Here is an 11,836-nt window from a genome sequence, read left to right as displayed (position 1 = left end):
GTGAAGGAGATCGAAGAAAGACCTTTCAGGATGCTTGTGATGCAGACAAGGTACAAAAATGTTGCAGATTATTTTTCATGCTTTTGGAGGACCAAAAGCTCCTCAGTGGGGAGGATTGATCCAGGTGGCTTCAGAGACACACACAGGACAAAGAGGGCTTCTGGAAGCTTGAAAATAAAAATGATCAAAATGCTTTCGAACTAGGACCAGAGCGTAGATCTCGTCTTCCTGATCACGGCAGTGTGAATGGTTCATCAATACGAGCTCGTATGAGGGAGAACGAGGCAGTCAAACTTCTGGTCAAAGTTGGATTGTGGGCTAGGTTTAAGTGTCTTACAATTTCACCGACTCCGGGGCATGAAACCTAGATCCCGAAAGTGGGTGAAATTGTTGCCTCTTTAATTTGTATAATAACCCTTATGTTAGACAAAATCAAAAAATAGCCATATTATAATAAAAAAAATAAAATATATATATATGTGAGGTGGCGGGCCACCACCCCCGCCACCCCCAAAATATATTACATAACAAAATTTTATTAAAAGGGTCGTCGGCCCACTGTAACCACATAATAAATGTTTTAAAAAAAGGACCGACGGGCCATGACCCCCGCCGGCCCACCGCAACCACATAACAAATTTTTTAAAAATAGAACTGACGGGCCATGACCCCCGCTGGTCCAACCGAACCTCACAACCATAATACATATTAATCAATGTTCATATGAGGTGAGCGGGCCACCTCTGGTGGACCCGACCCACACCCCAACACCGAAAACTGTGATGACCTGTGTTAAGCCGTGGGCGGCGGGGCTCGAACCCGCCCGACTAGAAAGGTCGGCCCACCACTTGGGCGCCCACACTCCTCCATAACCCATATACCAACAAACCATTAAATACATGCACCCATTTAATGTTTAAATAGCGCGTGCAGTGCAAAAATGGGGGCAGGCCACCCAAAACAGTGGACCCGCCACCCCAAACTTAAACAAAAATATTATTCGTGGGTTAATTCGGGAGGGGTGGGATTTGACCCCTCGACCCCTCCTCAACGAATTCCTAAACTTACCAATGCGCCAACGGCTTCTTTGGAAATCTCCGCCCAAAATTTTTATATACCTTCATTTCATCAGTGCGCACAAGCATGGAGGAACCAGGAGCGCGCACAGAAATCAAGATGTAATATTTTTTTAATTAATTTATTGCAAGCAGAACCATGATTGGGCGAAATTCTCAGTTGGGTGAAATTTTTGCAGTGTCCAAATTGGACAAACTTTATGTCAATCCTACAGCTTTCGGCGACACGAACCCGATGGCGAAGTCAGTTACTTGATTTGAGCAGCAGATTTTCAGAGGACAAGGAGGAGGGAATCTTTGAGGAATCTAGGGGGAATCTAAAAGATTCCTTGAGCCCCAGATTTTCATTTTCTCAGAATTCAGAAATTTGACAGTCGATTTTGCACTATTCGATGCCACAAATCTGATGGTGCATTCAGATTTTCCATTTTCTCATTTCATTTTTTGGCCACTTTTCTAAGTGGAGTGTAGGTGTCAACATTCAATGTGCGAGCAGTCATTCCATGAGATTTGATGCAGCATGATTGATGGGATGACCAGCTTCAGCAGTTTGACATCCTTTTCTTCAGATGGCCCCAGGATGTGAGGTATATGTAATGTGTTCATGTACTTCTTTTTGCTATGCATTGTGTTGCACAGATCCCTATTTGATGTTTGATGTGGGGTCTTGTTTATTACTTGTTTTCATGGTTCCTGCTTGATGTGACGTGGAATCATTTGTGGGATATACTTGTTGTCATGATTTGTCATGTTTTGTTTGAGATCCCTTTGTCGTTATGTTGATGGGATACTCATGTGTTGCCATGTATGATTGCATTGAAATCCCTTTCATGCCATGTTGGCGAGATGTTCAGTATCATCATGCTTGAGTTTATGTCATACTAATAAGAGTCCTTTTTGATTGAGAGTTCCTGTAGTGGAACATCTCTTGGAGCCACTCCTGCGTGAGGGCATTTTCCTTGTATGATAGCGACCTCACTTCTTATGTACATCATAACTATTAACAACACTTAATGTAGTGGCCTACACCATCTTGACACCGGGGCCCAAAGACGTAGTCCCTCCTGGATGAACTCCATTATCAACGTCTTGTTATTTTATGTTGTTGATGATTGTCCTATTCCTTCTTCTTTGTAGCATGCATTTATGTTCATTTATGCTATTTTAAATGCAATTCTAATCACATCACATCACGAAAGTAAAAGATCTTGGTTAAATTCGGGAGTTGAGTCAACTCGGATCAAGAAACCATGAAGAAATGAGAGCAAGCCATGGAAGAAGAGATAAAATATTTGGTACATAACCAAGCTTAGGAGTTGGTCCTATTTCCTACAGAGCATTACATAATAAATGGGTTTATAGGTTGAAGGAAGAAGATGGAGGAAAATGAGGTACGAGGATAGACTTTTTATAAATATGTTTGCATATGTAATACACCCACCCCTGCCACTTTTACAATCCCTTTGGGTAAATGTGAAGTGGAGTGCCACTATGACATGACTCGAAATCCAAGCTATAGTTAAGGAAGTGGGGCCTACAAACTGACCACTAACTGACAACTCACAACATCCCTTAGGGGCCAAAGAATCACCTTAGGTGACCAAACCCTGAGTTGGGGCTCCTTTTCACTGACCTAGACTCCCAACCACATGCATGATAAGGCCTAGGTGCAGTTGTAGGCCTCCAACCGCATGAAAAAAACTACCTCCATGCAGTTGTGACCCAACTTACCTAGTTTAGAGGGTGCAGTCCTGAGATCCGATCCACAATTCCAAGCCAGGCTCCAAACCACTACCCATGACTTCTTGAGACTTATCAAAATGATAAATTACATAATGACAAGGCTAAACATACAAACTTGAGTTAGAAACTAGACCTAAACAAAACATAACATACTAGACTTTTTGTAAAACACATGGTAAACATGTAAGCTACAGGTCATGAATGCATATCCGAGTATAAATATATATCCTTTAGCCGTGAATCACAGAGGAGGTCTAATACCCTATCAATTACTTGCAAAAACACTTGTTAGTCCATGCATTCATCAACTTATAAAGTATAACAAGAGCCATAACCAGAACATGTTATAGAACCATGCTTATAACCAACATATAACCAGAATATTAACCATGACATAAAAACTATCAAAGCCACATAATAACAATTATACATGCTGATAGAGTATAATAGATAAATAACTCTTATTAACTTATGCAAAATCCAACCAGGTCAGGGACTTCCACGTACCACCCAACCATAGATTGAGTTCAGCCAAATATTTATTTGAGCTAATCACCCCCATACCATATTCCAAGCATGAATGTGGGATCTCATGGACTAAACCAAGACATAAACAACCAAGGGTATCCAAAGGTTAAACCAACTCCACCATCAAACTACCGTGATCTCTCCAAAACTGGTCAAGATATCACAACACCAAAACAAGCTTGGATGCCTCAGAATTCCTTCACCATACCTTGAGGAATTTTCCTATCTCCACCCACCTATCGAGGGCTTCTCGGAGAAAACCATCTCCACCCCCAACCCTCGGGAATTTTTCAGAGACCACCTCACTCAGCTCCAAACCTTTTGTCAATCAAAACCTCAACCAATAAATGAATCCCATCACACCATGGCATCCAGGAAATGACAAGGCAAGGTTGAAACCATTATCAAACCCTGCAAAACCCATGCTAATGACAACAAATGAACAAATGCATGTACCATGCATTCACACATAAGATAGGAAATCACACAAGCAACCTGTTACTTACAAAATCTTCCTTCTAAAGATGTTGATCCAACCTTCTCCTTGCTTCCTTTGCTTCTCCCTGCTTGGTCTCTCTTGTCCTTTTCCTTCCTTTGCTTGCTTTCTTGCTTTATCCTCTTGGTGCTCTTTCTCTCTTTCTCACTAATTCCAATACAAAACTAAAAAAATGTTCAACTGACAAAAGATATGAATTGATCCACAAAATCCCTTTTATCATTGAAGCCTTTATTTTCTTCATTTTACTTAATTTTCCTTCTAATTTCCCACTCATGCAAATCTATGTCTCTTCACCTTCCTTTTCTCATATTTTCCTTTATTTCATAAACAAAATGCCAATTATTGCCTCTTTGCCTTTGACAATTTCAATAGCCATAAATAAACCGAAAGTGATGCCCACTATAGTTCTTTGCCCAACATTCAACTTGGAATACATGTCCCATGGACTTGGTATTATTTTTCCTTTTTTAATGTTTATTACATGAAATTTTAAACCAACGATGTTATAAACCCCTCCCCCTTAAGGGAACAATGTCCTCGATGTTCTATGACATCTATAACCAACAAACCACTAAAAACAAAACATACTACTCATTGAGATTTATAACATAGCTCGATGCAACATCTACAATAAACAACTGATGAAAACCATGACCAACATGACAAACATGACAATCATACTACTTACTGGAGCTTTATAATGCATCTCATTGTGGTATCTAGAACCATACACACATATGCATACATATATGAAAACTCATTTACTCAACCAATAAATAATGGAGTATACATAGCCTGCATCTGATCACCATCTCCCATGTAGCTTCGTCGGGCCCAAAGTGCTTCCATTGCACTTTAACTTGCTCGATTGCTCGACTACGGAGCATGAGTTGTTTCCCCTGCAATACGTAGGTGGTTATGGCTGTACTTCTCCATCTGGTTCCACTTGCATTACAAACCAGTCAATCACATGATCAACATCTTAAACATACTTCTTAAGCAAGGAAATATGGAAAACATCATGGAATTTCACTTTCTGAGGCAGTCCAAGTCTGCAAGCCACTGGTCCAATCCTCTCAATGATCTTGAAAGGCCTGCAATACCAAGGTGTTAGCTTGGTGGTGGGCTCCAGTATTGTAGCAATAATGCTACAACTCCTGGAGCTTCCTTCTCTAATTTTATCAACCCGGTAGTTCGTAACAAACTTGGAAGTGACGGTGCTGTATGCACAAGTACTAGCTCTTGTCGCAGCTGTCACTTGGTCAGCTAGCACAAGTCCGCTAGGGCTCAAGCCAACTTCTATGAGTTCTCAGAAGAAGCTTTTTAACTGATGAACGAAAGCTAACTCAAAGGAAATTAACCTACTTTGCAAAAATGAACTGAAAGCCAACGAGAAATGAAAACCCTAGCAAACCCTAATTCTACCAGCTAGTCCTACTGATGCAAAGGTGGGAATGCAAACTACTGAAAGAGATGCCATTACTTCTATTAAGGTGAGATGCATGTGTCTAGGCTACTTTCATCTGAAGAGAACATATTTTTGTATTTTTGCTCAAGTTGTTGGAATTATTATGCATGTGCTTCTAACTGGGTCTTAACTGTGCAGGGATAGATCAAGAGGAGGAATACTTGGAAGAGGTAAGGAAGGCTCAGAGAGGGTCTAAGGAATCCCTAACATCCTTTCAGAGAAGTTCACCAAGTCTGGATGCCAAGCAACCATGTTTATGAGCTTCTACAGGAAGTCTGCAGGGGTTCTACAGGATGTTCAGGATTTCTACAGGAAGTTCAGTAATTCCTGCAGGATGTTCTGCAATCGGATTTTTGGGTGATGGATGAGTGGAAGAGGCTGTATGGATGGATAGGGAGGTAGGAGGGGAGTTTGTAATGGCTTATGGACAGAGAGATGAGGTGAAGAGGGGGTGTGAAAATTTGGTTGGTCTAGAGGAGGTTAGAGGGAATGGAAGGCCGAAAAAGGTAGAAAAACGTGGGTGATAGACGAGTTAGGAGGCAAGTGGTCTAACTGGGAGATGAGTAGATGGCCTAGGCACGGCTTAGAAGGATAAGGGAGTGAGGGAGTAGTACTGCACAGTGTAAATGAAACAAATCATCCATGTCCTACACATAACCGAAATTTCATCAACCTATTCTAACTGTGTTTATAAAACCAAAGAACAGCAACGTAATTTTTAAGGAAAATCATGCATGGTATTGAAGCAAAGAATCATTCCACAAGATCTGAACGCATGGACACTGCTACAAATGAGAACATTGCATCAAAGCTTGTATGAACATGTAAAACAGTGTTTTTGGTGGGTGGCACGGTCTGCAATTCCAGTCCCTAAACAGAGGTGAAAGTGAGTGTGCAGTCAACCCTTTTTGGAACTCTTATTAACTCCAATCTCCTTACTCTAATCTAAACTACTGAAGCAACTCTGTTCATAAAACTAACCTACTTAACCACACCAAGGAATTCAACTCGGCAAACTGTGGTTCCAAATGCATGTAAAGGAAAAGAAATACAATGCTGAAAGAAAGGTAACAATACAAAGGAAGGAAGCCTTAGGCTCTCAGGTTGGGCCCAACCCCGAGAGCTATGGCTCCTTTAAGAACTCAGAACTGAACTCAAATTTGCCTGCTTTTCATTAAAAGATAATAGTCATAAGTCAAATAACATGCCAAAAATGGCTTACAAAGAGAAAAACAGAGCTATCAGCTCGTAGTTCAGAATATGCAACAAGGTTTCAAAAGTCCCCCTCGAAGGCTACAGCCTCATAATTTATACATTACGAGGGCCAAGCTGGCCTCCTAAATTAGTGGGGTTTGGCTGACCAAACTAAGAGTAATCTGCTGCTTCCTCAAAATCCATTTGGCTGCCTTCTAGCTCGGTGGTGGTGGCTGTGGGAGCTCGGAGTTGGGGGTGAAGATCACGAGGAAGGCCATTCAATGCTGTGGACAACCTTCCTACAAAATCTCAATCCCATATTGGCTGTCTCCTAGCCCTCATTTGCATGGTTTTGCTCCATTAAATGTCAAAAAACCTGAAATAAACATGTGTTAGCCACCTAGGAATAGTGACTGCCCTCATTCGTACAAATGACATAAATATACTAAAAAATGATGCATAAGTTATGAAAAATGAAGGGTTGAGCAAGGGTAGTTAGGCCAAATGAGCCCAAAATGTTACCAAATTTGGGGCTCATCATCACCCCCCAGCTAAAATGATTGCTCATCCTTGAGCAACTAATCCAGCTCCTCATCCTTCATTGCCTTTACTGCCACCCTCACATCCCAAGCTTCTGCAGTAGTGTCCTCCTTACTGACATGGAACCCAGCCTTTCTTTCCACCTCTTCCCACTGTTCATGCTCATCTTTCTCTGTGTTGCCTTCCATCAATCCTAACAGCAGAGGTGGGCTTAGCTTGAGGCCAATCCAGCTGGCCTGGAGGTTTTGCATGGATTTCTTATAAAGGGGCACCCGTACTAGAGCTTCCCTCATTCGAGTTGGAGTATGATATTCTCTGATTTTTAGACTGTGGGCCAATGTATTCCATCGGCGGGTGCAAGCTTGAACACAGCTGTCCCCTAGCAGTCTCTCCATATCCTCAAAATGCGCTATGGCCTGGGCCTGCTGATCCATATATTTCAATAAAGCTTGAGGGTTGGTGGATAAGTGTTGGTGTGTCGATATTAATGCAGTTGGATCCCCTGGTTCTGCTCTAATTAGTAATGGCTCATTCAGCTCTCGGTTCATGACCACTTTGGCTTCTGCTGCTCTTTTGTCTTCATGGTTCAACCATGAGGCAAATGCCATTAACTGCATATCCCTTAAGACCGTGTTGGGATCCCATGAAGTCACATTAGGAAGGGCCAAATTATGGAGGTAGAACTCCGATAGTTTGGCCTTATCCTCTGATGAACTGGTATTGCATAATTCAGTGAACTGTTGCGGGTCTTGGAGCTGAGAGATACCCCTTTGCGCCAAGGTATTGATTTGAAATTGCAGCCACTAGTCTCTCAGGTACATGCCATAGGATTTGGCCAGCTGTCTGCATTGTATAGCATCCATGGCCCAACTGGCCATGCAGGCCAATTGTGCCTCTTTCTGCTGCAGCTGCTGTTTGAGAGCTTGTACCTCAATTTGTGCTTGCAGCTCCCCTTCCTGTAGATGCGTGGTTGGCTCCCCAAGACCGACTTGCAGTTCCTTTCTGCCTTGCTGTTCTGCTGTGATGTCCCCTGAGGATGTGCCTGTTCCTCTCCTCAGCTCCTGTAGCTGCAGTCTAAGTTTTTCGTTTTCTTCCTGTAGGAACACCCGCTGGCAATTTGCCACGTGTTTAGCCATAGCTAATTCCTTTCTTGCCTCCTTGAGTTGCTCCTCCAAGGGGCCTATGTCTGCCACACCTTTTGATTTGGCTATTTTCATCCACGTGTGGGTTCGTACTCTCTCTTCCTCCAATGCAAAGAACAGTGGCACAGTGAATTTCTGTGGTATAATTTTGCCAGCTTCTAAGAAGTTATAATATGAGCTCAGACTTGGCTGAGGGCTAGGCTCCGGAATATGCTCTTTCTCTTCCTCTCTTGGTGGGTCTACTTCGTCCTCCCTCAGTGGTGATGAGGGTGCTTCTCCTTCCATCCTCTCTATCTCCTTAAGCCGGGCTAAGGTTTCCTGTAGAGCAGCCTCAGCATCCTGTAGCCGGGCTTTTGAGGCCAACTGGTCCAACCTCTCTTTCCAAGTAGTTGTTTTCGAGCTCCCCCTCTCATAGGTGACTGATATCTTTGAGGGGGACCTCTCCCTAGGCGAAGTAGGGGCATCCTCTATAGTGATTGGGTTGCTGGATGGAGGCTGTGGCTTGCCCGTTTTTATTCTCACACTTCTACTAGCTTTAAAATATAGAGGGGCCTCCCTCTTTCTCTTTTCCTTTGGCTTAGGAGGTGTACTGAAGGCGGCCAGCACGGCTGCTGCCTCCCTTGCAAGAATGTCGGCTTTCGTTTCCTTGGGTTTTCCTTTCTCAGGGCTTCCTGTAGAAGGCCCTTTTTCAGTTGATTTCTGGCTTCTTGTAGAAGCCGGTTTTGGTTTTCCTGTAGAAACAGGTGGCACCGTTTTAGTTTGTTTTGCTGAGTGGGTTTTTCTTTTTGACTTGGTCGAGGCTGCTGTCGAGGTGCCTTTACTGACATGGACCTGCTCAGTCTTGCCCACCCTGCTTTGTAATCTTTTCTCTCTGGCCGTCAACAGGGGTGTGTCATCCTTCTCTTTGGCACCCTTTTTCTCTTGTTTCTCCTTTTGCTCTTTCTTCGGTGCTTTGGCCGTGGGTCTCTGGCCTTTTTCTTTCTTCTCTGCGGGTACTGACTCCTTCTCCTCGCTGCTGGAGGAACCAAGCTCTTCGGTCAACATTTTTATATCGCCATCCTTAGTCAAATTTCGGAAGGCTTCCCACGAGAGAGGGACTTTGTATGTGTGGAGTGCATCCTCCATGAGGAGCTTAATGAGCCCGTGATGAGCTACCTGGTCTGGTGTGCCTTCTCTCAACTTGGTGGCACATTCAGTCATAGACTGCAGTAGAAAGTAGGGAATACTTAGTTTGTTCTCTGCAGGTAGGTCCATCTGATGCCTTAATTCTGTGAGTAGCCGAAAATGGTACCCATACACAATGCTAAACCGACCTTCGCAGGTGATGTATTTCATAATTTGGAGCCTGATTTCGCTCCAAAGTGGCAGTAAGCTAGTTATGCGAACCCCGTTCTTATCTTCTGAGAATTGCTCCTCTGGTGGAAAGAATTCCTTCTTAGCCTTCTGGCCTAATTTCCTCTCTTCTTTGTCCCATGGTACCCCCATTGGGAGCTCAGTAACTCGGCTGATGAACTGTGGGGTGAGTCTGAGACTCAAACCCCTGAAATTGACGGTGGCCAATGTTTTTGATTTTGGCTTCAGAGCCCGCAAGAACTCCTCTGCCACCTCATCATCATATCCTTGCAATTTGTCGCAGAACGACATCCATTGCACGTGAGTGAACAGCTCTACCACCTCAGGGTTCTCTCTTAGTTTCTTTGAGTCGGTCGGTTCCTTTCTGATGAATCCACCCGGCATGATGAAAAATTGCTACGTTAGCTGGAGGTGGCGGATGCGTATTCAAAGATTAGCCTTTTGGGACAGAGCATAGAATTACGCCTCTGCCACGCACACAATTCGCGAAGACTATCTCCAGATGAGCCTTAACAGGGCTTAATTACAGATCACATCCTGTAGAAAACCTTGCATACACTTCGACGACAATTCATGCAAACGGCAGACAACACTTGCAAATTTTTTTTTATGATCAGACTGTAGAACGTCGACTCTGCCACCCTCGAAACCAATTGCATGGGAGGCACAGGTTCAGGCTTACCTTTTTAATTCACCACCTTTGACGTGAAGAGCCCAATTTTCCTCGTGGCAGTGAGCTTCCTGTAGCGGAGCTTTCCTGTAGAAGCAGCGCACGGGTTCTGGAGAGCACTGCAGTGGTTCTGCGCCTTCTGTGCTGCTATCAGACGTTCGAACAGGCCGAAGACTTGGAGTTTCGCGCTTCAGAGGAATTTGGATGCTCACTCGACTTCTAAACGGCTGATGATAAATGCGTGGGGTGGTGAGCTGTCCCTGCCGGACCGTTGGATGACGTCATCTACTCATTCCACTGCAAGTTCCCTGACTGTTGCATCATTCTCCGCAAATCCGTCGCCGCCATTTCTGTTAAAATGCGCTTCTCCCCGACTGGACGGTTCTCACGTGTCCACTACCCGTTCTTTTTGCCACGACCACCATTCTACACATCCGACTAGAGCATCTGACTGGTCGACGTGGCCAGTTGAATGGCCATACGACTGCTCAACCCATTCATTTCATACTTGCAAACATTTCAAAGTAGTATTCATGTAATTCGACGAAAGAAAGGGCGAGGCACTTACCTGTGCGGCCGCGACATGATTTTCCAGGTTTCAGGACGATGATGACTAGATTTGCTTGCTGCTGCTATTTGCACAGGCCCGGAGGTTCCTCTTCGCAGGCTGCTGATGATGAAGCTTGTGACTCGGCTGCATGTGCCCGCTTTATTATTGCATGTTGCAGGCGATTGAATGGTGTACACTCTAGCTGGCTGAACTACTACGGGATTCCTGTAGGATGTCCTGTAGCAGTTTTTCCTCCTCGGGTGCATGCTGAACGGTGAAGATAGTGGCATCACGATCACGCTCGCAGGGCCCTTGGATAGCTGTGATGAGTATTGCATGGCATCTCGGCATCTTTTTTCATTTAAGAATCGCTTCCTCTTGATAATTCAATGATCTGTTTTGATTGTGCAGGTACTTTTATTGCATGTCAACTGGGGTGGTAGAAGGAGGTGACAGCAGTGTGTGATGGAGAAAATAGTAGCTTGCATGCCTCCATGTCGAACCTTGGTCGTAGATCTCCCCACACAATTAGTTCTGGGCCGTCCAAAACTTCTACAGGAAGTTTCCTGTAGAAATACAGAACTTCCTGTAGAAAGTCTGTAGCTTCCTGTAGAAGACTAAGCTGTGATGAAATCGTGCCCATACCTTGGAGAAGATGAGTGTTTTCGGAGGAGGTGCTGGTGAGGTCACCTGGCAGCATAATAAGGACCCTTGTCTTTGAGTTGAGGGACCTCTTCTTCCTTCATAAAATACCTGCAACCTGCATGCATTGCCACATTGTGAACTTGCTGTCCCTGTTTTTTTGTTTTTTTTTTTGTTTTTGAAAGACAGCAGGGGCGCCTCAATGAGGTTTTCACCCTTGCCATCTGCCTTAAGCGCCTCAGAGAGGTTTTCACTCAAGGGTCTTTTTCAAACCTTTTTTTTTTTTTTTTTGAAAGACAGCAGGGGCGCCTCAATGAGGTTTTCACCCCTACCATCTGCCTTGGGAGCCTCAAAGAGGTTTTCACCCAAGGATCTTTATTTATTTATTTTATTTATTTATTTATTTTTTAAGATCTTCAGGGTATGCCCAA

Source organism: Pinus tabuliformis, chromosome 5_2 (genome assembly GCF_031772625.1).
Source record: "Pinus tabuliformis cultivar Carrire ecotype Pingquan chromosome 5_2, CPIR1, whole genome shotgun sequence".
Taxonomy (NCBI): domain Eukaryota; kingdom Viridiplantae; phylum Streptophyta; class Pinopsida; order Pinales; family Pinaceae; genus Pinus; species Pinus tabuliformis.
Note: the sequence above shows the minus strand (reverse complement) of the source record.